This window comes from Phocoena sinus, chromosome 18 (genome assembly GCF_008692025.1).
Source record: "Phocoena sinus isolate mPhoSin1 chromosome 18, mPhoSin1.pri, whole genome shotgun sequence".
In the NCBI taxonomy this organism is placed as follows: Eukaryota; Metazoa; Chordata; class Mammalia; order Artiodactyla; family Phocoenidae; genus Phocoena; species Phocoena sinus.
The window spans coordinates 23,171,309-23,198,753 of record NC_045780.1 but is presented as its reverse complement, the minus strand read 5'-3'; the positions used below and the strand labels follow the sequence as shown (position 1 = coordinate 23,198,753).

Below are 27,445 nucleotides of genomic sequence, written 5' to 3'. Positions count from 1 at the left end.
CTTCTCATTGCCGTGGCTCCTCTTGTTGCGGAGCATGCGCTCTAGGCGTGCGGGCTTCAGTAGCTTTGACTCGTGGGCTCTAGAGCGCAGGCTCAGTAGTTGTGGTGCACGGGCTTAGTTGCTTTGCAGCACGTGGGATCTTCCTGGATCAGGGCTCGTACCGTGCCCCCTGCCTTGGCAGGCGGATTCTCAACCACTGCGAGACCAGGGAAGCCCGGGAAAAATATACTTTGATCAAGGAGGATTTTATTTTGTTTCCCAAAATTTTGACACATGTGAAAACTTTTATTTCTAATTCTTAATAATAATGAATGAAAAATCAAATATTTGCTCTCAATTCAAACGTTACTTCCTCGGAAAGGCCTTCCTATCAAAAGCAGAATCACTCAACAGTTATAATACAGTCACCTTGCTTTATTTCCCTCATATCATTGCCTGATACTTTCCTGTTCACTATCTGTTTGCTTCTGCCTTCCTCTTTCTAGAATGTCAGCTTGATTTGAGTCCAGCTGGTATGTCTCGTTCACTGCTTATCCACAGCATCTATAAGAGTGCCAAGTCACAGAAGGTACCTTTGCTGAATGAATGAACGAATGAATGAACAAGGAACTCAAATATTATTACCTGACTTAATTCCACATCCCATCTCTTCCCTCCATGATTTATAAAGCTTTATAACTGGAAGACTTATTAAGTTTACATCTATTCTATAGGTCATCCTCGATTTATTGAGTACTGTAGCATTAATTAAGAGCATGGGACCAGAAATCCTATTGCCTAGATAGGAATTCTAGTTCCTTATGTTTTTTTCTTCTAGTGTGTGACCCTGGGTAAGCTACTTAACCTTTCTATGGCTTGGGTTTCCTCATCGGTAAAATCAAGGTATGTCACAGAGTTGCCTGACAACTGAAAGTATCTAGAATAATGCCTGGAACCTACTAAGCACTCAATAAACAGAACTCCATAATGGGTTAAAGTCACAGAGAAAAGAATAGTGGCTTAACAAAATGTAGAATTTTTAATCCTTAGATGGTTTTAGGAGTGAGTTTTCTGTACCCAGAGGTGTTCAAACAGAGATTTAATTATCCACTTGATGGAGATATTGGAGAGAGGATTTACACAGCAGAAAACCATTTCCATGAGATAACTTTTAACATCCCCCTTCCTATTCCTGCAACCTTAAGATCCCATGGTCATGACTAACACAGTAAACTGAAGCTAAGAAGGATATAGCACAGTTCCCCAGTGCAAAAACGAAGAGCATTTTAGGCTCCAGTACTCAGCAGGTACATTTGCCCTATTTTCACAAGAGAGCTGATGTCTTTCCTGTACATGGGGAACTTCCCGTTGACTTCTGACCATTGGTGTCTATGTTCCTGACCTCCTCACGAGACTACAAGGAATGAGGGGTAGATGAACATGGGGACCGGGGCTCAGATGTCTTGGAGACACACAAAAAGTTAAGACTTGCTTAGAAGGCTCATGATAAAGCAAACTAAAAGGAGCCTGAAGGGAAGAAACTGCAGTCGTTGAGATCTGCAAATGTGTGTTAGCTTCAGCTAACCACTCATTCTTAATCGGAAAGGAAGAATTTAAATATATTTACATTTAAAGAAGGCCACGTCTTACCGCAGAGGAACGTGTGTAGGAAACTGGGAACAAGCCGACCTGTCCCAGAGAGACCCTCGATAGAGTAGGGAAAAGCAGTCCCAAGGAGTTCTTTGAGATGGCCACCAAGACAACCACCAGAGAGGGCAGGGCTCGGCGGTAAGGGGTATGTGGGCAGGGAGTCCACCCAGGTGTAAGCAGCTGGTAGCGGGTCTTTTTAAAGGAAGGTGAGACCTGAAAAATCTAAATCTAGTTTCAGAGTGAAAGAACGAATCAGTGGGCTTCTTCTAAATCTGTGGTACCAAGACATAACCTGGAACACTCATGTCCTTTAGAAACACAAAATCCGACATCACCTGCAACACCAGGAAAGACCATTAAACGGCATTCTGCATTCATTTTTACATTAAGTGGATTTTTATCATATTATATTCACTACAAATTAGCAATCTGCACGTGCGGAGTCAGCTGACCTTCAGCCTTCTTAGTTTTTGTAAACTATAATGGACCCTTTTAGTACCAACAAGTAATGTTATGAGCATTCACAGACATATTATAACTTAATTCTCACCAGTGGTAGATGTGGAACAGCTTCTCTACCAGGTATTTTCAAGTGCTGACCAGAATAGCTGCACTAAGAGCAGTTCCGTAGGCTCAGGTGAATACCTAAAAATACACACTTATTCTCCTTTCTAGCAGTGAAAGTCATTTTCAACCACCCTAAAAAAGACTTTGATGTCAATGTGTGTTAGCTTCAGCTAAGCTGTTTCAAATCCTATCCACACATTCAGGGGGATTCTTTCAAATTCTGATGAGCTAACCAAAAGTTACTTTGAAATTGTTATATTCCTTCCACACTGTTTGCATACAATTTTTAGTTAGCTCATCTTGAGTTCTAAGAACTTCAGAGTTTATTTTTATAGATAAGGTTCCGCCCTCTTTCAATGGAATCCTGATGTTTTTTGTGTTATATATACAGAAATTTGCTTGAGTCTTTAGGAATTTATTTTAGAACTAAAGAATTTAGTTTAAAATTTCGTGTATGTATGTTATTTAGTATGCCATATTTACATTCAAGAACTTGTCAATTTTACACAGCTTGCCCGTTGGGAGATTAATTGCAGCAGATGGTAATGGAAGTCAGGATTCTGTTGAAATATACAGAGACTTATTTTAAGGCTACTGGAAGAGTTAGTCTATTTGGTAGACCTTTCTTGCAGTTTCTTGCACCCTAAGGAGAGCAAGATATTGGAATGGAAAGGGTCTGACTCAAGCAATTTTAGCAACCTCTGATTCCTACTGGCTTCTTCTGCCATCACTATTTAATTAATTTCATCAGAACCTCAGAAAGGAAAACAATTGTTTCATACATAATTTAAAATAATTTTTTAAAAAAAAATCTTAAATTTTCTCATAAGACATAGAACTATCATATAAATGAGAGGAAAGAAAGATTTAAAAACATATTTTCTAACCACGAGTGCTTCTAAGTTACAAATGATACTGTCTCTACAAACCTAGGGGATATTTTCGGTTATCAAAATAAATTGGAGGAATCTACCAGCCTAAACTGTATAGAAGCCAGAGAAGGTAAACATCCTGCAACACACAGGGCAGACATTCACAATGAAGAATTGTCCCTACCCAAAATGTCAACAGGGGACACGAGGATAAAATATAGAAACAGATAGGAACAGAAAATTATTTATCTCTTTCTACTTGTGATACATCAAGTGTACAAAAAAATAGGTAATAATTTAGAATATCTGAAAACTAATAATTTAATAATAATCTGATTTAATAATCAGATTTAATAATCTGAAAACTAATAATTTATCTAATAATTTAAATAGCAGATCTAATTAGTACAGATCATATCTGCACCCTGAAAACAAATATCTTCTTTTCCAGTATCTGTCAAACAGGCACAAAATTTGACAATGTGTTATGTCACAAATAAGACATCATAAATTTCACCAAACAGGAAAGTGTAGAAAACATTCTTTTATCATGATGCAATAAATCTGTTAATTACTAACAAAATTAGAAAAAAAGTATACCATATATCTTCCAAAAATTTTAACCCTCTCATAATTTGGGGGTCAAGAAAATAACATCTAGAAAACAACTATATGGAAAAAAACCCCTATGGGGTAGTTAAAGCAGTGCTCAAAGGAAAATTCATAGACTTAAACAGTTTATTAATAAATAAGAACAAATAAAAAATGAATTGAGCATTTGAGTTAGGATGTTAAAAGAAACAAAAACTATAGAAAGCAGAAAAAGGAATATACATAAGTATAAATTAATTAGAAGAAAAAAGAGTAGAGGATTAATAAATAAATCAAAAAGCTAGTACTTACACTGTTAGCTAACCAAATCACAGGGGATAAGGAAGAAAGCTGATACAATTATACAACATAAGAAACAATAAGAGATAAATAACACCGATATAGAAGACATTTCTAAAAAAATCCTAAGAGATTTCTCTGCTCAACTCTATACAAATAAACTTCAAAACTTGGATGAAAGAGGTAATTTTACAGAACATATGGTATCACAAACTGCCTCCAGAAAAAGAAAGATCTATTCAGACCAATTACCATGCAAATAAAGTAAATGGTTACCCCCCAAACTGGACACACACACACACACACACACACACACACACACAAGGCCTAGATGGTTTCACAGTACAATCTGCCAGAACTTTAAAGTTACAGATAATTCTAATATCATATAAACTCTTCCAGAGCATAAGGAAAAAAAGACAAGGGTGATTTCCAAGCTCTTCTTACAAAGCAATAGTAACACTGATACCAAAACCTGACAGACCAAACCAAATAGAAAACTATAGTGCAAACTCAGGAATAGCAATGCGGAAATCTGAAACCAAATATTGACAAACAGAATCCGGTAACAAATAAAATAATATGCATGGCCAGATGGAATTTATTTCAGGAATGTAAAGAATAAAAACCTTAGGAAGAAATCTGTCAACACCAAATTCCTCACTAGCAAACCTGATGTCTTTTAGAGAATCATAGTTTTCCTTTCCACATTAATCCCACCACTCCAATGACAGCCACACTATGTCATTCAGCCTTCCACATACTTAATGCTATTTCTTATCTCTTGACCTCTGCTAATTTTGTATCTGTGTTTGGAATGTCATGGGCCCCAACTTCCTCCCAGTTCTAAATATTCTATCCACCCAACAAAACTGCACTTAAATATTAACTCATAAGAAAAGCTTCCTTGATTCTCTCCACAATCAGAAACTCTCTCCTGCTAAACCACTGAAAAGCACTCTCGCTCTCTCTCTCTCTCTCTCTCTCCCTCTCCCCACCCCTCCTTCCCTCCCCCCTTTCTCATAGCACATGTATTTAACCCTGTATACAGATATTTATGCCTGTAAGGCACTACACTTCTCCTATTAGACTGGAAACTTTTTTGAGGGTAAGGGCCATGTTTTAGGTGCCTCTGTATGCCAATCATCCTGCTACTTGAACGTTCTGGTGCAGGGACACATAAAAATCCAGAATATAAATGCAGAAAGCAAGCTGAACACTTGTGAGAAATGGTTTTCCTTAAAATGTTACTGCGTGTGCACAGAACAAAAAGTTAGAATCTGAAAGTCAGCAGGGCAGTAACAACGCCAGCCCCACTCTCACCCCACAGCTGGAATCAGGGCAGCATGAAATGTGCTCAGGCTCCTGACGGAGACGCTCTAATTACCTTCAGCCAGCCAGTAATCTGACAGCAACAACTACTGCAGAAGCCAAAAAGCTGCTAAACCATCAATTCAAGGCATGGGGGGTGGGGAATAAGTGAGTAAAGGAGTCAGGATGGAAGTGTTGGTTTCATTAGCTTGTTGGTTGGTTAAGCAGGTACTTCACACACACACACACATGCACACACACGCACGCACACACACACACACACACACACACACACACACACACACACACACACACACACACCCTGCTATGCATACTCATCCTCTTCACATTTTCATTTTCACGAAGCCCAGATATTAACCTGTGTTCTAAAATTTCACCGGAAATGTGTAAACTTGCGAGACAGTCATAATGTCGAGTTTCAAAATGTATGTGTAATTTGTTATGTGCAGCGGGGTCAACAGTCCTATCAGAACTGCACCAGAAGGTTTGCTAAGAACAGAATATTAAACAGAGCAGAGACTATGGGGTGTAACGTGAGAAACTGACACTACGTTAGGACGGTACCAAAAGGTCATACTCCGACCATTGTTGATACACTTTTTGAGAACTGGACTTTCAACATAAACCTGTTACACTGCTATCAGGTGCCACGTCAAAAGCAATGAAATCTAATGACATGACAAACTTCTGGATCATTCTGAATACAGGAGCTACAGTTTAAGACCACATAAAACAAAGAAGCTGACATACCTAGCGCTTTCCTAGAAGGGAAATGTAGTGCTTTATTTTTGGCCTGCCCCTCACGGTGATCCATCCCTCCTTCAGAATGTGCCCTTCACAAAGGTGCTGATAAACGTGAGGCAGAAGAGTCAGTGTTGAGTGATTCAATGTGGGAAAGACCCGACCGGCCACTGCTGCCCCTGAAGACAGAAGGGGGCCATGAAGCAAAGAATGTGAACAGCCTCTAGGAGCTGGAAGAAGCAAGAAGGGATTCCTCCCTAAAGTGTCTGGAGGGAATGCAGCCATACTGACACGTTAATTTTAGCCCAGTGAAACCCTTTTCAGACTTCCGGCCTCCGGAATTATAAGATAACAATTTTGTACTGTTGCAAACCACTAATTTTGTGGGAATTTGTTACAGCAGCCACAGGATACTAATATCACCAATTCTCTCCTTAGTCTATGGTACCACCACGAAGCATCCTTAGATTCATCAGTCACTCTTGATTACCACTCTGCCACATGAGCTGCCAAGAACTACTGACTCTACCTCGTAAATTCTTCATGTTCCCTCCCAACCGTCTGTTCTTATCTCCATGGGTACTCCCTGAGACAGATCTGCATCCTAGAGTCCTTACTAGTCTCCCTGAATCTACTTTAGCCACTCCCTCCCCCCAGCCCCAACCTAGGCAAGGTTAGTCTTCAAACTGTCCCCTGAGAATGTCTACATGACACAAATCTGATCAAGTCTCAAGCAAAATGGCTCACTACTGACAACAGAATGACAATACATTTCTTTACCTAAAAAAAGAGGTCTTCATATTTTGACACCCACCTAACCATCTAATTTTAATCTCTGCCCTCTGCCTAAACTTGGTGCTTCACACAGAATTCCATTCATACTTGGTACTTCATCTTTACTCTCTGTCTGATGTTCCCTCACTACTTGATTAAGTGGCAAACTCCTACATATCTTTCAATACTGAACCAACTGTGTTGGCAAGTTCTCAACAACGACCTCCTTGAAGGCTGGGGCCTCTCTCCATCTCTTTCTCAGTGCCTAGCCCAGCCCTCACTCTGAACCAACAGGAGGGACAAGCCTTCCCTTCTCATGGCCTCTGACTTACGCCTGCCCTATCTTTCTCTTAGTTATGGCTCACATTTGGCTTTGGAATTACATTGAGAAGTAACTCAGTAAGACACCAATGCCCTCATACCCCTTAAATCTCAATGAACAGGTGCTACATTTGAAAAGTGATACAAGAACAATCAACCCTGGCATCAGGGCCACTTCTTCTAGTGCAAGAACTTTACCTTAAAAGATAGACTTCGGACAAGAGACTCTGTCAGTCTCAATTCTGCTATAGATGAGACCTACTCAAAACTTCTTACACCAGGCCTTCGCTCTTCCTTCTTGGTTGTAAAGAATTCTGCTTTCTTTCGGTTTGCAGCATAGATAGGTTTCTGTACTTTCAAATAATTTCCACCCCTTTTCTCTGGCCCATATCCAATTTCCTAATATTGTGCTTAAAATATGGAAATGCAAGTTAGACTCTAATATGGGCTTTATCAATGTTTAGCACAGTGAGTGAATTATTTCATGATTCTTGTGTGTTACATTCTGGTTACTACAACCCAGATAATGTTGGCCTTTTTGATAACAGTCCTATATTGCTGACTCATATTCCTGAGTAACAGGGTGAGAATGACTTTTTACCTGCAGAATACTTCTATGTTAATTCCATTCTATATGATGGCTAGGATAATTTATCAGTATATATTTTTTCTAGAATAAAAAAAAATCTCACACTTTTTGCAAAGAACTGTCTGATGCACTGACAGCACAGTTCATCTTGAGTTGATGTTCCACTCGATCACTGCAACCATTAGACTCAAATCAGAGCTTCACAAAGTTCCCTAGCAGTTTTCTTCACTTTTAAATATGTGCTATATATTTACGCGGGTAACAATTCAACTCCAAGTAAAAATAAATACATTCTTTAACTATCAGTTGATACAACTTCATTTCAGGAGCCACAAACACCAGAAATAATGATTTAGACAGACCATGTAGAAACAGTCTTAGGAGTTGTCCTCCGATTTGATTAACCTCTGTGTATTTTTTCCATTTAAGTCTACAATGAGAAAGACAGAGTTGAGAGCAGAGAACTCTTTTTTAGTTAATCTTCCTTTCTGATAAGGCAATGGAAACAAAGGTCCAAATTATGTTTCTGAAGTGAAATGGGACGAGATAAACAAAAAATTTCATTCCTAATTCACTCCTGGGAAAAAATCTCAAACCAGATTAAGTATGTTTCTATTCATTTAACTAAATTAAGTTCATTTCACTTTCTCATACTGACCTGATAAAACTGAAGCATATATATTAGAAAAAAATTTTTGACATACTCTAAGGATAGATTTAATATTATCTCATTAAAATAGATGTATAAGCGAGTGGATTTGGAGTGGAAAACTCTGGACCACAGTTTTAGCTCATTTGTTCACTATCAGATCAAAAAAGTCACGTTAGGGCTTCCCTGGTGGCGCAGTGGTTGAGAGTCTGCCTGCTGATGCAGGGGACGCGGGTTCGTGCCCCGGCCCGGGAGGATCCCACGTGCCGCGGAGCGGCTGGGCCCGTGAGCCGTGGCTACAGAGCCTGCGCGTCCGGAGCCTGTGCTCCGCGACGGGAGAGGCCACAGCGGTGAGAGGCCCTCGTACGGGGAAAAAAAAAAAAAAAAAAAAAAAAAAAAAAAGTCACGTTATCCCTCTAGAGCTCTATTTCTTTTATTCGGTAATAATAATCAGTAATCAAACTAATGCTTATACCTTGTTTCCTTTCCTCTGCTGTGAGTAAGGCTGAAAAATCCACACAACGATTAAAAGTAGAAAGAATAAGATCAAAATACAAACCTGCAATATGAATCAGTATGATCTGTAGAATAGGGCCTAGTACTCTGATGTGAGGAAAGTGAGGCTGAAACGTGAAGCTGAAAATCTTCCTTGAGCACCGTGTCCCACACCCTCTAGAGATGTGGCTTCTGGGCTCCAATTTCCTCATCAGTGCATGAGACTGAGTGCATAGGTTTCCAGATTTTCTTCCTACAGTGAAAGTTCTACTGAGAATCTCAATAAATAAATGATCAAAACAAGGCTCCTCCGGTGATGCAGATGTGAGGATGCAGGGCCTTGCTCACTCTAACCCTCCATTCCATCCCAACCCCAGATCTAACTGCAAAATTTTAAAACCAATGGATGAGATTTAAATACGGGTGCTCCCAATATGAAAGTCTTGGTGTGTCAACTATAGTGCACTTGCTGGACATGGGATGAAGTGGTATTTTAAAGGCACTGAGCACTGGGCCAGACTTGTATTTCCAACCACTGGTGGACTGAACACTTAGGAAAGCTCTCCTGTCAAAAAACACCTGCGTGTTGGATAAATTGTAACTAACTCACATATAAACACATTGCTGGGCTCACCAGGAAACAAGGGAAATGAACAAAAGACGGAATCCACATACTAAAATCAGAATGGTAAGAAAAGCTTGAAGCTGAGGCTTCCCTGAGGAGAAGTGACTGGAGCTAGGTTCCCACAGCCTTGGGTATTAACGACACAGAGAGAGAGGGAAGTTAAACCTGAGATTCCTAAATTCAATTTGCACTGGACGAAACCTCACCCTCAGAGAAAGTGAACACTATTCCCTCTGCAGAGGAAACAGGTAGGAAGCCTACTTGTCCCTGCCACTCCGAGGATTTAAAAAACTGATAATAATGAAGATAATAATATAACAGTCTCCCCTTAGCATCTACAACAGGGGACCAGATCTCACTTAAGCGTGCGCTTCAAATTTACACGTCGGCTGTCAGAAAACCCCAGTCCAAATAATTCTCCTAAGTTTTCAGCACTCCCTGACGCCCAGCTGAAGCACAGGCAAGTCCACTCTAGAGAAAACAGCATGCTTAATGTCTTAGTCATCTCAAGTTTCCACTCTGTGGCTCCGGAGCTTACCGCCCGCCCACCCCCCCACCCCCCCCCCCCCCCCCCCCCCCCCCCGTCTCTGCCAGTGAACGGGCTTCCTAGTGTGTGGAAACTTTTCCTCCTTCACAGCTCCTTCCCTGAGGTGCAGGTCCCGTCCCTATCCTTCTGTCTCTTTTTCTTCTTTTGCCCTACCCAGGTACATGGGGAGTTTCTTGCCTTTTGGGAAGTCTGATGTCTTCTGCCAGCGTTCAGCAGGTGTTCTGCAGGAGCTGTTCCACATGTAGATGTATTTCTGATGTATCTGTGGGGAGGAAGGTGATCTCTACGTCTTCCTCCTCTGCCATCTTGAAGGTCTCTCGCTGTAGTTCTATTTCTTAAGCTGTGACACACACAGCTGCTGTTCTACTATTCCTCATAATGTAAATACATGTTACGTATTATTCATTACATGCATAAAATACTTCATTAAAATCCTAAAAAAGCACTGTGGGAGTGGCAAAACCTGGGCAAAACTGGGGACTCGGCCAGGTATGTCTTTGATTCCCCCGACCTGCGTCTTTCCTCAGACTTAAAGGCACATCTTATAGGTTCCAGCCACAAATCCTGCCAAAGGATAATCAAGGTTTGGGCTCATAAAAGTCTCAGGTAACACTTCCCAAGGAACCTTTGAAATGAACAGACAAGCTTTGGCTTTGAAGTCCTCCCAATAAGCCCCACATCTGCCTGGTGTCACCTTCTCCCTGGGGCGCCGCACCCCCACCACACAAGCTCCTCAATGGAGGTGACTGGGGTGACGTTCCGACCACTTCAAGAAGCTTCCTGCAGCTTCTTCTAGACTAATTACTCCTAATTATCACAATGCTCTGTATGTATTTTTCACAGTATATGGCCGGCAAGTTTTTAATCATTCTTCTCAGTAGGGAAAAAAATCATCTGAACCTCTTTTGGACGGATATGAAATGTGAAAGGCATCCAAGGAAATGTACCAGTACAATGTCTTGTGATTAGATATCTATTTAAACGTAAGTGACTTCTAGATTTAAGACTTTTGTGGCTGTATGTCAGCTGATCGATGTTTCCTGAAGCGTTCAGTACTTATAAACATAACTTAGTATATCTGTTATTAATTTAACATCTTGAGTGTCTGAGACAGGTAAAAATGTGTGACTAAGTAACTTCTGGGAAGATTCATGTGGTTTTATCCATAGGTTATTAAAAATACTATCGCTGTTTAAATAAAAACAAATACACACAGAATGAAAAACAAAATCCTAGGGAAAAAACATTTACGGGATAGACTACTTGATTTACTCTTGTAAATAATAGAACATCAGTGTATCTCTTAGTATGTGATTGAAGTTAATTTCTCAGAATGAGTTTGGTTGCATTTTTATTTATTTACATATTTTTAACATTTATTTATTTATTTTTAGCATCTTTATTGGAGTATAATTACTTTACAGTGTTGTGTTAGTTTTGCTGTATAACAAGATGAATCAGCTATATGTGTACATATATCCCCATTGGTTGGATTTTTAAAGTTTTACATCATTATGTAAAAGTTATTGGTATAGATGTTTCTATGCTGAAAATGCAATCATAATGAAACATATTATGGAAGGAAGGAAGGGAGGGAGGGAGGGAGAAAAGAAGATAAAAAGAAAGGAATTAGACTTTTGCTAAAGAAAGCCTACATGACTCAATTAAGCCAACTTAAGGTGCGCTGGTATTTGCCAGATTACTATCCTTCCTGCAGAGAAAAGGTCCGAAAACTGCTATTTTTTATCACAGACTCTCTGAAAGTCAAATTTGGATCTGATAAAGTCAACAGTGCTTCAGCACTCTGAAAATCAATCTCAAGTAGCAGTTGCTAATAATTATTCCTTTGCCGGGCACCCATACAAAAACAATGTCAGAAATTCTTAAAGTTCTACATCAGGGGGTCCCCAACCCCCGGGCCATGGACTGGTACCAGTCTGTGGCCTGTTAGGAACCAGGCTGCACAGCGGGAGGTGAGCGGCAGACGAGCAAGCAAAGCTTCCTCTGTATTTACAGCCGCCCCCCATCACTTGCATTACCACCTGAGCTCCACCGCCTGTCAGATCAGTGGCAGTATCGGATTCTCACAGGAGCACATGAACTGCACATGCGAGGGATCTAGGCTTCACTCTCCTTATGAGAATCTGATGTGTGATGATCTGAGGTGGAGGTGAGGCAGTGATGCTAGCGCTGGGGAGCGGCTGCAAATACAGATTATCCTTAGCAGAGAGGTTTGACTGCACAGAGACCGTAATAAATCAACTGCTTGCAGAATCATATCAAAACCCTATCAGTGAGTGGCGAGTGACAATTAAGCCCAGCTGGTGGCAGGCTACAGTGGCAAGTGAGTGGATGTACTTCAGTCGTACAGCTGCACCCGGTAGCAGGCTTCAAGTCAGAATCCAACACTTATTTTAGTCTGTACGTGGCCTGTCCATTATTCTATTGACCACTTCCATCGTGCCTCTTTCCCGCACCACGCACTTGTCTCAGTCACAGTTTTGGTAAGCCCTCAGGCTAACCCTAGCCAAAATTAGTAAAAAACAAACAGTGCTGGAGAGCTTCTTTGAAAAGGGGGAAAGACCCAACGAGGAGACAGCAGAAGACTCTACGACTGCCAACGAAAAGAAAGCTGCATTTCAAAGAAAATGCCAAGAGTCCTACTTAACTCACGGGTTCATTGCAACAGGTGACTCACATTCTCCGAACCCACTTTGTATAATATGCAGCGACCAGCTATCCAGCGAAGCCGTTTGGAAACTTTCAAGACTGTTTCACCACATGGGGACCAAGCACCCTGCATTAAAAGACAAGCCTCTGGAGTTTTTCTGTTTTTTTTTGTTTTTTTTTAAATGTGAACACAAAGAACAGAAGCAATTATTGAAGGCCACCACTTCATCAAATGTGTCTGCACTGAGAGCACTGAGTGGCTAACCGCATTGCCAAAGCTAAGAAGCCCTTTCCTATTGGTGAAGAGTTGATGCTGCCTGCTGCAAGGACATCTGTCGTGAACTTTTAGGAGAGGCTGCCGTTCAAAAGGTGGCTAATACCATAACTAGACGAACTGATGAAACAGCAGAGGATACTGAGGCACAACTGTTAGAGAGCAGTAATGAGTCACCGTGGCACGCGATCCAGGCTGACGAGTCTACCAACGTTCACAACAAGGCAACAATGCTCGTTTCGTGCGATACGTTTTTCAGGAGGATGTGCATGAGGATATGTTACGGGCACTTTCGTTACCAACCAACACCAAAGCTGCAGAACTATTCAAGTCTTTGAATGATTACATTCCAGGAAGACTGAATTGGTCATTTTGGGTCAGTGTATGCACAGATGGAGTGGCTGCCATGACTGGTTTCACTACTCCAGTCAAAGTAGCGAAACTTCTGAATGTGAGTCTACGTGCTGTGTCATCCACAGAGAAGTGCTGGCTAGCCGAAAAACGTCACCTGAACTTAACAACGTTTCGCGGGATGTGATTAAAATTATCAAGCACGTTAAAGTGCATGCCCTTAACTCACGTCTGTTCGCGCGGCTCTGTGAGGAGATGGACGCAGAGCACACACGTCTTCTCTTAGACACAGGAGTGAGATGGCTTTCTAAAGGGAGATCACTGGCCAGAGTTTCTGAGTTCCAAGAGCCGCTCCAGAGATTTCGTTTAGAAAAACAGTCACCACTGGCAGCACATTTCGGTGACACACAGTGGGTCGCAAAACTTGCTTACTTGTGTGACATATTCAACCTGCTCAACAAACTCAATCTGTCACTTCAGGGGAGAACGAAAACTGTGTTCAAGTCGGCAGATAAAGTGGCTGCACTCAAAGCCAAACTGGAATTCTGGGAGTGACGAGTAAACACTGGGATTTTTGACATGTTTCAAACAGTAGCAGAGATCTTGAAAGAGAATGAACCAGGGCCTTCTTTCTATCACCTACTGCAGCTTTCAAAAGAGTCTGAGCTTTACTTCCCAACCACAAAAGATCCCCGAACTGGGAGGGAATGGATCCGTGACCCATTTGTGAATAAGCCAGGTGAATCAACTTTGTCCGTGCTAGAAGAGGATCAACTGCTTGAGATCGCAAATGACGGTGGCCTTAAAAGTATGTGTGGGGCTTCCCTGGTGGCGCAGTGGTTGAGAATCCGCCTGCCGATGCAGGGGACACGGGTTCGTGCCCCGGTCCGGGAAGATCCCACATGCCGCGGAGCGGCTGGGCCCGTGAGCCATGGCCGCTGAGCCTGCGCGTCCGGAGCCTGTGCTCCGCAACGGGAGAGGCCACAACAGTGAGAGGCCCACGTACCGCAAAAAAAAAAAAAAAAAGTATGTGTGAAACACTTCAAATCTCCATACGTTCTGGATTAAAGTCAAGGCGGAATATCCTGAGATTGCCACAAAAGCACTGAAAAGCCTGCTTCCATTTCCAACATCCTGTCTTTGTGAAGCAGAGTTTTCTGAAGTGACAGCAACCAACGCGAGATCACGGAGTAGACTGGACATAAGCAACTCACGTCGGGCGTCACTGTCTCCCATCACCCCCAGAGGGGACCAGCTAGTTGCAGGAAAACAAGCTCAGGGCTCCCACTGATTCTGCATTATGGTGAGCTGTATAATTATTTCATTATATATCACAATGTAATAATAATAGAAATAAAGTGCACAATAGATGTAATGTGCTAGAATCATCCCGAAACCATTCCCCACTCCACTCCGGTCTGTGGAAAACCTGTCTTCCATGAAACCAGTCCCTGGTGCCAAAAAGTTTGCAGACCACTGTTCTACATCACTGAAATTCTCAAAAATATTAGTACCTCTCATAATGATTACTCAGTAACAATATTTGGCTAGTGTTTTGTATATTAACAAAATAAATACCAACGAATTCCAAGAACGGCTAGTATACTTGGTTTAAAATTTTTGCTAAAAATTGTTTTAGAGGAGAGCAGCAGTCTAGGGTCTGGTAGCGATTGCTTCCTGGAGGGACTTCCTCACCTGTTTACCTTCCGGCAGGTTGGGTGGATCAACAGTTTTGCAGACAGCAAAGGAATTCTACTGTTTTGCCCAGAATGCACCTTCAGGTCTACATACTTCCAGGGAAAAGGACCAAAATAAAGAAACAATCCCATAGCCTTACCTACTGTTGGATCAGAAATAAAATTGTTTGGGGATGGGGTGAGCAGAGAGAGAGTCTGGGAGACCGCTATAGGAGGGGCCCCTCCAAATCTCCGAGTCAGCTGCAAATTCCCCAATTTCTTTCTCTTGGTTACCCTGTCTGTAATGAAACCCTTAAACTAAATTTTTTTTTTAAAAAGAGATGCCTCTTTTCTTTTAGCAGGTGTACTCTGCTAGTTGAAATAATCACAAGACAGCCCAGATTTCAGGGGAGGGGACAGAGTCCCTAAAATAAAAAAAGCAGCCCTTCGAAACCTTCAACACTTATCTGGAAGGTGAAGTCAACTGGGAGGAGCTACAGAACATGTTTCCTGCTTAGCAGGAATCGGAGAGGGAGGGTGGGGAAGCCCCGCTCTTGAGGCCCCCCGTTTGGATTTGTACTTCTGTGGCTTTCCCCCACTCCAGCACACACAGGCACCCCTTTTCAGACAATTTGTCAGCCTTCTTCCAGGGGAAGATCTTGACTGTTTAAAACTCAATTCATAGTGAGGATGGGCCATAAATATTAGTCACCTGAACTCCTCCCCCTTCTCCTCTTGTCAAAACATATGATCTGTTTTGCACAGAAGCTGAGAGATGGAGTTTGGAAGCACGCTGAAACTAGAAGTTCAGGCAGGTGAAACCATCTGCGTATTTGGACCACAGTCTGATTCTCATATCTTCAAGTTCCAGCAGGATCTCTACAAGGTCAGCCAGCTGATTCTCTCTTACGGAGCCCCATCAACACCAACCCCATTTGCTCTCGCGTGGGTGAAAGTATGTGGAATTGCAAGGAAAGAAGCCAGAAGAAACTCCCAAGATGTGCAGACAATCTGCTCTTTAAAATATTTCTCCTCCCTTTGCAACCTGGAATGCGGACCACAGGAATGTAGCACGATCCTTGGACTAGGCAACTTCAATCATGAGCAAGTGTGAATGTCTGTGATGAAAATGGCAGCTGACTTGGGTCCACAAACAGAGGTCAAGGACATCTTTCCACACGCACTGTTACCAGTACCTGCCTGGTGTAACTGTGAATAAAGATTAGTCTGTACACACACGCGCACGCACACGCACACATTATTCTTCAAAACAGCATCTTCGTATGAGGAGACTTATGTTTGTATAAAATAATGTGTTTGAAAATTACAGGCAATGTAGCAACAATTCCTGAGTTATTCTCTTGTTTGTTTAGCACTTCAGTTCAAAAGGCTAATCAGTATTTTGTTTCAGAAGCAGGAAGCAGGGCCTGAGGCTGACACACAGGACCTACAGCATCTAATTTCCGGCTGATACAGTAGGTGGTTAGGATATGCCAGGTGCTGTGCTGCCTTCCATTTATCACCTCACTGAATTTACACCGCAGCCCTGGCAAGTAGGTATTATCATCTTGATTTTACAAATGAAGAAACAAAGCTTGAGTAACTTCCTATGTCCCATAGCTAACTACTGGTGGAGCCGACATTCCAACAAACGCAGGCCTAACTCGAAATTCCACACTTGAGGCTACACCACTGTTTATTGGGAGCTGGGGCGTGAGGAGGCCATGGAATTGCCCTGCTCCAGTCTCCCTTCAAGATAGCCTGCTCCAGGAAGCCCGGATAACAGATAGTTGCTGGACCTTTGCATCCACCGTGGCTTTCCTCTGAGACCACGATTCCCTGGGGCTTCTCTCCACCCATCTGAACTTGACCAGAATTGGCCCATTCCCACCAGACCTGGGATTCCCCTAAAGCTGTACCATCTAATTCAGCTGCCACCAGCAGCACGTGAGCACCTCAAATGTGGGTAGTGTGGCTAAGGAGATAAATATTTAATTGTATTTCATTTTAATTAATTCAAGTCTAAGTAGCCCCAAGTGGCTACTGGCTACCATACTGGATAGCACAGACCCAGAACACTTCTGTGGCTGCAGGAAGTTCTATTAAACGGCATTGCCCTAAAAGGACAACTTCTGCTTAAAGAGATCATCAGACTGAAATCCGCAAAGATCCACAGGGGAGGTGAAAAAGACTTACCTGAGAGGCACTTACTTCCCTTTGAGATAGTCGGCCCAGGAGAGCCTGCAGACACTAGGAAGATCGCCAGAGGTGAAGAGAGGTGGGTGGACAGCAGGAAGGCAGCAGCACGGAGCTCAGGTGACTCAGAGACACACTGCCTCTCTGGGGCTGGTTGCACAGCTGGGGGAACAAAGCGTATCTTAGAAAGGGGAGAGAAGCATACCTGGGTCAATGGGGCTGAGCAAGCAGGATTTTGTGTGGCTATTGAGAGAGAAGGGGAACAAGGACCCACATGAGGTAAAGGTCTAGGAGCAATACCAGGTAGGAGGAGTTAGTTACATTTTTTTCCATCGGTTTCTCCTACTCTTTTCTTTCTCCCTGATTATCTGACTCTGATCTGCTTACAAAATCCTTATTGTCCCTCATTCTCCTCCACCCTCCAGTCACCAGAAAAAAAAGTAAAACCAACCTGCAATAAATACTTTACTTCTTTTACGTATTAGACTTTCATGTTCATTAGTCTTCATGCAGATTAACTGAACATTAAATTTTTTTTCTCAACAAAAGTTAACTGTTCTTTGAACATGTATTATGACCCTCAGTTAACATTCTTTCATTAGGTCACAGAGTCAGTGGTAAGATGAGGTTATACTTTTTACCTTCATCAGAGGTATTTTCACAGGAAAATGTTGGCTAACACTAGCTTTCTTGTATAAAATAAGAATAAAAAATCTTGCGAAAATAAAATACACTTAAAAATATGTACATACAATTTCACTTACTGAAAAGCTATAATCAAGGCAAAGGTCTTTTCTTAAAACAGTCAACTTTAGGAGTGACTTGCAAATTAATGTGCTCTTTTCTTTAACAGTCATTAGCCTGAATTGGTACCTAAGCCATAACATGAGAAAATAAAAGATTCATATCAACGGTTTTAAATTCTGTAGCCTCAATTCCCAGATATACTCTTATTAGTTGGTTTTATGAATTCCTCTTCAAAATGTGTGAAATTAATACATTCATCTAAAAAGGCAACTGAGAATTCATACACAGCTCAAAAATACAAACTTCAGAAACACAGATGTTCTACCAAATTCTCACTTGCTTACTCCCAGCTAAATTCCTCCTGAGCGTTAAAAAGGTTTTCGAAACTGTCAAGGACAAAAAAAAAAAAAAGGTATTATACATTCACATCTGGTTCTGTCACCATCTAGGGCATGTTACTATAGACATTAAACATCTGGGCAGGAGGAAAGGATCTATTTGGAAGTTTTTGGCTACCGTGACAACTGAGTGTACGTCTCTCAAACAGTTCGGTCTCTGCTCATCTACTTTTAACACCACTGCAGGCCTTTCATTTTTAGTCCAAAAGCCCAGAGTAGGTACCATTTTAAAACAACAATCATCTTAGCAAATAATATTTACGTGTAGGAAGTCAGTTCCTAGAGCATGTTTCTCTTGCTTCTGTCCTAGTTTATTACTGTGGGTAGGACAAATTCTTTCTAATTGCAGTGATGCAGTTAGTTTGGACTTTATGGCTTTCAGATGAGGAAGTCCTCTATTTCTGAGTTACTCAAGAGATGGTGCTTAGTGAAAAAGTCTTAATGAAAATTAGTCACCATTATTTTTCCCAATGAAGAAGCCTCCCTTCTGGATGTCAAAAATCTTTATCAAGATTCTAAATGACACAGAATATGGAAAATAATAATTACAGCTTCCATGTAGTCATGTTTTCTGTATATTGGATGTGCAATGCACTTTGTACACATCATTTTATATTTATTCTTCAAAACTACCTGTAAAGTTTGTATTATTATTTAGATCTCACAGTTATGGAAACTAAACTATGGAGAAAAGAATAACAACATTCACTCCACAGATATTTACTGAGTGCCTACTCTGTGCTAGGCACCAGGAGTGTAATGGTATGAAGCATTATGTCCCTACTTCCGTGGAGCTAATCATGCATGGGCAAAGGGAAACCAACAGCTAGTAAGGGACAGAGACAGTAACAGAGAAGCTAATTCTGGTTTGAGTGTCCAAGATGGCAGAGTAGGAAGCCCCGAACTCACCTGCTTCCATGGACACACCGATATCATAACTATTTACAGAGAAACTATCTACGAAGAAGATCTGAAGACTAGGAGAAAGTGTTTTCCACAACTAAAGATATAAAGAAGGAACTGAAATGGGATAGGTAAGAGGGATGGAGAATTGGTATAGTCAGAACCCACACCACCAGGTAGGTGAGCTACAAATGGGAGGATAATCACAATTGCAGAGGTTCTCCCCAAGGATCAAGTGGTCTGAGCCCCGCAATGGGCTCCCCAGCCTGGAGGTCCTCCACTAGGAAAACAAGCCCCCAGAACATCAGGCTTTGAAGGCCAGCAGGGTTTGCATTTGAGAGAGGTGGAGGGCTATAGGAAACAGAGACTCCACTCCTAAGGGCACACGCAAACCTCACACACTCCAAGTCCAGCACAGAGGCAGTGATTTGAAAGGAGCCTGGTTTGGACCCACCTGCTCACCTTGGAGAGCCTCCTGGAGAGGCAAGAGGCAACTGGGAGTCCACTGGGAACAAAGACACTGGCAGCAGCCACTCTTAGGAGCTCATTTAGCCACAAGGACACTGACGATGGTGAGCACCATTTTGGAGTCCTCCCTCTAGCTTATTAGTGCCAGGGACTTACCTGCCCACCAGTAGGCTGACACCAGCCCCAGGCACACTCAGGGCTACACAGCCAGCCAAGCTGGGACCTGGCCCCATCCACCAGCAGGCTGGCAGCCACCGCATGAGGCAGGGCCTGGTAGTCACCCGAGCCAGGAGTCTGCCCTACATATCACCACACCCAAAGTAGCCAGCCCGCCACAACAGAAGGGCCCACAGAGCCCACAAAAAAGCATATCACTAGAGCATACAGCTCTGGTGACCAGAGGGGGAGTGTGCGGCTGGGCCCAAAGGATGCCTCTTAATTCTCTCTGCACAAAAAGAAACTAAAAATGGATTAAAGACTTGAAGAGCTGAAACCATAAAACTTCCAGAAGAAAACATACGCAGTATGCTTTTTGACATCGGTCTTACAATATTGTTTTGGATATATCTCCTCAGGCAAGGAAACAAAAGCAAAAATAATCAAATGGGACTACATCAAACAAAAAGTTTTTGCACAGTGAACAAACTGAAAAAGTAGTCTACTGAATGGGAGAGGATATTTGCAAATCATATACCTAACAAGGGGCTACTATCCAAAATGTGCAAAGAACTCATACAGTTCAACAGGAGAAAAACAAACAACTGGTTTAAAAAATGGACAGAGGACCTGAATAGACATTTTTCCAAAGAAGACCTACAGATGGCCAACAAACACATGAGAAGATGCTGAACATCACTAAACATCAGGGAAACACAAATCAAAACCACAGTGAGGTATCACTTCACACCTGTCAACGTCAGCACTGCAAAAAAGACAGCAAATAACAAGTCCTGAAGAGATGTGGAGAAAAGGGAACCCTTGTGCATTGTCAGTGGGAATGTAAATTGGTGCAGCTCCTGTGGAAAACACTATGGAGCTTCCTCAAAAAAAACAGATTGCTGGTTATACACCTCTCTCCCCAACTCCCATTCACACTGGTAGCCTGAAATTAGCCATGCTTAGCAAATGCTAAAAACTAGGCCTCTTTTCTCCCTGAGAGCCAAATTACTAGCATAGCACTCTCCTCCTAAAAATATATTGCCCCCCGCCATGAGGAAATATGCTTCATGAAGGTAGAGTTTTGTCTGTTTTGATCAATGCTTTTTCCACAAGACCTGTAGTGCTTGGCACACTGTAAGAGGTACATATTTGCTGAATGAGATAATACCTTGTCGTAGCTCCTATGCTCAAGCAGACTGAAAGACGACTACCCAAACTTCCAACATTCCATTTTCAGAACTTGTATAAACACATTCTGTGGTTCAGAAAGTCTGGCCCTTTCTCAAGCCTTCTTCATCTGCTCATAAAGGGGTCTCCTCAAAAAGGGAACCCTCCTACATTGTTGGTGGGAACGTAAGTTGGTGCAGTCACTGTGGAAAACAGTATGGAGGTTCCTCAGAAAACTAAAAATAGAATTACCATATGAGCCAGCAATCCCACTTCTGGGCATATATCCAGACAAAACTATAATTCAAAAAGATACATGCACCACGTTCATAACAGCAGTATTCTCAATAGCCAAGACATGGAAACAACCTAAATGTCCATCGACAGATGAATGGATAAAGAAGATGTAGTACATATATACAATGGAATACTACTCAGCCATAAAAAAGAACAAATTAATGCCATTTGCAGCAACATGGATGCAACTAGAGATGATCATATTAAGTGAAGTAAGTCAGACAGAGAAAGGTAAATGTCATATATCACTTATACATGGAATGTAAAATATGACACAAATGAACCTATCTATGAAACAGAAACAGAATCATGGACACAGAGAAGAGACTGGTGGTTGCCAAAGGAAAGGGGGCTGGGGAAAGGATGGAGTGGGAGGTTGGGGTGAGCAGATGTCAGCTTTTATATATAGGATGGGTAAACAACAAGGTCCTACTGTAGAGCACAGAGAACTATATTCAGTACCCCATGATAAACCATAATGGAAAAGATTATAAAGAAAGAATGTGTGTGTGTGTGTGTGTGTGTGTGTGTGTGTATATATATATATATATATATATATATATGTATAACTGAATCACTTTGCTGTGTAGCAGTAATTAATACAACACTGTAAATTAACTATACTTCAATTAAAAAAAGAAATAAATAAAATAAAGGGGTCTCCTCTCTGCCTGCATGGTCGCTAAGCAGAAGGTACAGGACTCGCCAGTGAACCTTAGTCCCTGGAAATACCTCCAACTGAAGAAGGGCAAATAGCAAATTGTGAAAAGTATGACACAGCTGGCTTTCACTTTTATTGTAACCTGTTAGAACAAATACCAAACTACAGGCGACATGGTGTGCTATGAATAAAATTGCAGAAAAAGGTTTGGGCTCCTTTAAAATACACTATTTAGAATGCGAAACTACTTTTTTTTTTTAAAAGTCAAGGAGCAGTTTACCAGGAGCTCTGAAGGGAACACCAAGCTGACAAGGACCTGGAGAGTTGAAATAGGATTCTTTCACTTATCTAAGGATAGCTCGGTGTTCAGTGGGATGTTTCCATCAGAGACAGAACATTGCTGACCCGCTGAAAAGTGTTAACAGGATCTTAACTAGATTTTAGTGAAAATAGCTGAGTGTTAGTGAGCTTGTTGAAATCCGTGGAGGCGGTCAGAATTCTGCTGCGAAGCTGGGGGAATCTCTGGCAAAGATAATAGATGCAAAGTATTGGATTAACTGGGCCAAGCGTACATAGTTTGTACTTAGTGCGCAAAGAGGTTCATTTTTCATAAATGACACTAACTTTCCTTACATAGGTGTTACCAATATATCCCAAATAACTCATTCATAATTGCATAGTTTATTAGTAAAAAGTTCCTTATAATTTTCCTTATTTTCAACCATTATTAGTGGTAGTAAGTTAAGACATCCTTGGCAGCAAAGTTACCAAAACTCTGGTCTGGCCACAGAGGAACCCTGGCCTGATGTGTGTCTAGTGCTTTCGATCCCCTCAACGCATCAGACCCATTATTTCACGTGATCTACCAACAATTCTGTAGGGCGGATATGACAATCCTCATGTTATAATTATGAAAACCGAAGCCCAAGGAGGTTACAGCGTACCATTTAGGGCAAATATGGTCACTAAAATCCCAGACCACAGACTCAAGAAACCTACTGCTCTTTCTACCACATGATGCGGGGTCTACTGGAAGAAAATTTAGTCTCTTTGGGGATGTGCTGGGCCTGGGTAGATGTGAGGATGCCCTAGCTGAGCCTCAGGTAGAGGCATCTTACGGAAGCTCTACGGTCCTGATCCCTGAGTCTTATCTGGCTAAATTCCACCTTGAGCTTAGGGTACTGCATAAGGCTTACAGCCAGTAGCACCCAAGTCACTGAGCTGAGAATCATCTGGGAAAAGGCAGGAGTAGGGGACCTCTGCCTGGTGCCTACAACGCAAGTTGGCAGGAAATAATCCCTTCATGTGACACCACCTGTACAATATCTTCCTCTGTTAAATTTTCCTGAAAAACATCTTAGAAACACGTCCTCTGCATTACTAAAGACACTTCAGTAACTGAGTCCTTAATTCGATACATGAAAACATCACCTTATTTTGAGGGGTGAGAACGGGTAGGAGTATGGGAAGGGCAATATATTATTGCGGGTTGCGTCTCCTGATAATAAAAATACTGGCTTTTAAACAACATAATTCTTTTTCCCAAAAACATAAATTATTTCTCTTCTGCTCAGTGTCACAAGTATTTTTATCTCCTATGCAAAGAACATTGCGCTGGGTGTCAAAAGATATAGAGATGAATAAGAAATGATTTCTTCCCTCGAGGAACCATTGATCTCTTGAAAAGATGGAAATCTTTCTAGAATAGATTTTTACATGTGTCTACCTTCTTAAGAATAATATTATACAGCTTTTCCTCGGTGACTTAGGGCATCGTTACAAATATCCACTGCTGTCCTGATAACAACAATGGGCACAGCTGTAGTTAAGTTAACCAAGAACTTGCCATCCACCTCTTTGAATTGGCTAGATGGATGCATGGACGGACAGAAAGACAGATACAAATGTCCCTTTGCGCTCTGGTCTTTTTCCCATTCTTCCCATGCCACATATGAACTAAAGACCTGCTGTGTGACAAATGTCCTTTGAACAAGCACAGAACTGCCTTTAGTCCTCACTGAGGCACAGGGAGGGCAGAAGCCTTCTGCTGGGCACCCTGCTGAGTCCCCAGAGCTGCCCTGAAGGTCACTTCTTACTGTTGGGCCTCTCTCTGATGTGTCACCCACCCACCCCCCTCTTGTCACTTGAATTTCCACACTGCTGGCACCCCCCCTTCCGATCTCTGCCAATTACTCTGTGACTCTTCACTCTCCTTGTTGTCCTCGAATTACACTGTACCTAAGATGCCTAGCAGAGGGCAGTCACAGAGCAGGCGCTGGAGAAAGGCTGGTTTTTGACATGACACTTTTCCCAGTCTCTGCATCTTTCACAGGATCAGGTGGATACATACAAGATACCGCTCCCCTTTGCGGTCAGCAAACCCACAAATCGCAATCCATCACTTTTTATTTGTGCATATCTGTGAATAAAGTTTTCTTTTTTTCCTCTCACACCTGCACGACACTCATTATGCTTGCCATAACTCATTCGTAACGGTATAGTCCAATGGCTTAAAAGCTCCTTATTATTTTCATAAATTTTCTCCACCCAGCGGTTCTATTTTAATAAAAAAATAGTCACTTTGGCTTTATTTATATTTTTATAAATAATTTATATTTCGGTTATAACAAATAATTCTGGGTCTGAGTTATGTTGTCGTGGATACACAATTCGAGCTTTCTAGAAGCAGCATCACCGCCATTCAGATGTTGCTTCCTCTTACCTAATGATGACAAACCTACAGATGAGATGAAAGTCTAAGGTTCACAGCTAAAAGGCAAAGCAATTATAAAGTATGGCACACGTAGCACCTGATTATTTCTCTCCGTATAACTTCACACTTGCATTTGAAAAAAAAATGTCCTTATTTGTAACGTAAACCATGTCATGGAATCCTTTTATTTTTTTATTTTATTTTATTTTATTTTTGGCTGTGTTGGGTCTTTGTTGCTGCATGCAGGCTTTCTCTAGTTGTGGTGAGCGAGGGCTACTCTTCATTGCGGTGTGCGGGCTTCTCATTGCGGTGGCTTCTCTTGTTGTGGATGGAGCACAGGCTCTAGGCGCACGGGATTCAGTAGTTGCAGCACACGGGCCCCAGAGAGCACGGGCTTCAGTAGTTGTGGTGCATGGGCTCTAGGGCGCACAGGCTCAGTAGTTGTGGCTCGCAGGCTCTACAGAGCAGACTCAGTAGTTGTGGCTCAAGGGCTTAGTTGCTCCGCGGCATGTGGGATCTTCCCGGACCAGGGATCGAACCCATGTCCCTGGAGAATCCTTTTATTTTAATCTCTTTGCAGGCTCTCATTAAAGCTAGCACACATATAATTGCACTGAAAACTGACAACTATTACAATATTATGGCATAAGAATTAATGTAAGGTGCATTAACAAATATTAAAATAACTGTCATAAATACAAGAAAAACATGACTGCACTACATTCTTAGGGGCTTCATTTATGTAAGAATTTTTCCCATCTCCTTCCTGTTCACCAGACAACAGCCAGATAAATGACGGTCTCCGATCTTTACTAATAGGGCTGTTTTCTCAGAGAATAACTTCCTACGATCCCCACATTTTGAAATTTTGCACCTCTCATGAGTATATGAAAATCCCAACATTTCACTTTGCCCCATTTCAAATTTATATGGCAGAGTTCCAAACGCTGGGAGCTGCAAAGTGCCCATTCTTAGGACATATCAACCATCTGCCCTGGTCATCAAGACAGAGTCCAGACATCAAAGTGCTCATGGCATTTATGTAATGTTTTTGTGATATTTTGCAGGTGATAAATGGAATCTAGCTTCTCCAAACTCAGACCCATCTAATTCCATGCATGTGAGTACTTTTCTTGTGCTGTGTATTCAACTGTGCGTGTTTGTACTTGCTCACTTGCCTCTCCCCCCTGCCCCTGCCATCCCTCTCTCTCTCTCTCTCTCTCTCTCTCTCTCTCTCTCTCTCTCACACACACACACACACACACACACACACACACACACACACAGAGTCTGAGAGCAAATCATGTAGGTGCCCCAGAAAGGCTAAAGGTTTGATACCCATTCAAACTGATATTTCTAAAGTATTTACTCAACGTTTATTAAGTGGAATTGGGGAAAACTGATTTTCTATTAAGAAAAGTGTATATCTCTTCATGGTTAGTTAACAGAGCTAGTTCACATACTGAATGAACATATCACTTTCTCGAGCTTCAATTTCTTTTTTCACAACGTTTTGGTCTCATTGCTGCCTAAAATTAGTTACTCATACTCATGAGGGCAGCAGTAACCTACACATATAGAGTTACAAAGTGGATCACGAAGTTCCTTGGTTTGTTTGTTTGCATTCAGGTTGTCAAAACATTTTCCACTTTTCCCTGGTCCTTTTCTCCGTTCAGTCTTCTCTTCAGTCTTCTTGGCTTCTCACGGTTTACCAAACCGAGCAAAATCTTGGAAAGCACGCTAGCAACTTTCAAATTTAGATGCTAAAAATAAACGTACGGCATGGTGATGATAGTTAATAATTGTGTGTGGTGACGGACGTTAACTACACTTATTGTGGCGATCATTTTACAATACATACATATATCAAATCATTATGTTGTACACCTGAAACTAATATAATGTTATATGTCAATTACACCTCAATAAAAGAAAATAAATTTAAAAATAAATAAATCACTCATTTCCAATAAACAGACCTATATAAAATACTACTCAGTATAAGAATTTCAACTGACTGTGAATTGCCAAATTCAGGTGATTGCCGTTGTGGGGAGGCTTGCTGTCACATCACGCAGCATATCTAACATAGTTCAGCAATGCCAACAATTATTATTGTTATCTTGCTCCCACCCCTGTGAGGGGGCTGGAGTAAACTTTGTCTTGCCAACTGCCTAAGTGTTACACATGGAAGCCTGAGTTAATAGGTGCCATGTTTCCTGTTTACACCAATGATATTCCATCGGTATACACTGGTGCCGGAAGAAGCTGCCTTTCCTTAATTCAGATCTGTTCACCCAGATATGCACATGTATCCCTGGATCCATCTGCTGGGCATCAAGAATGACAATACTTGGAAGACTAATCCTCCAGGCTAAACGTTTAAATGTTAAATGCTAAATTACGTTGAAGGATCTGAAGCAAGGAACTTGCAAACATGACTCAGTCACACATCTGCTGCAGCCCTGTCCAGATGTCAGAATGCATCAATCATTTCAGATTAATTTATAATGAGAGAAATCCAGGCACGACCCTTGTAGTCTCAAAGGTCTACTTAGATGATGGTGAAGACCTATGATGCTCCGTGAAGTTGGCTGACTCTCCGATCTTATTAAGGATATATGTTTCTGACATTTTAAATATCTTAAGTCAGTGATTTTAGCCACTTGGGGAAAAACAACGTTGCAGCATGTAATTTAAGGTCATTTCAACAGAGCCAGTTCAATCTTAAAT

The 27,445-nt window shown here is 41.7% G+C and overlaps 1 protein-coding gene across 6 annotated transcripts in view; it reads right to left on the bottom strand.

The window, feature by feature from the left end:
- ENOX1 (ecto-NOX disulfide-thiol exchanger 1) overlaps window positions 1-27,445 on the bottom strand; it is a 622,833-nt gene that overhangs the window by 395,377 nt on the left and 200,011 nt on the right. For all 6 annotated transcript variants that reach the window (XM_032611636.1, XM_032611631.1, XM_032611635.1 and 3 more), the window contains exon 3: window positions 17,200-17,361. The gene's annotated coding sequence lies outside the window, so the exon portion shown is untranslated. The remainder of the gene's footprint in view (window positions 1-17,199; window positions 17,362-27,445) is intronic.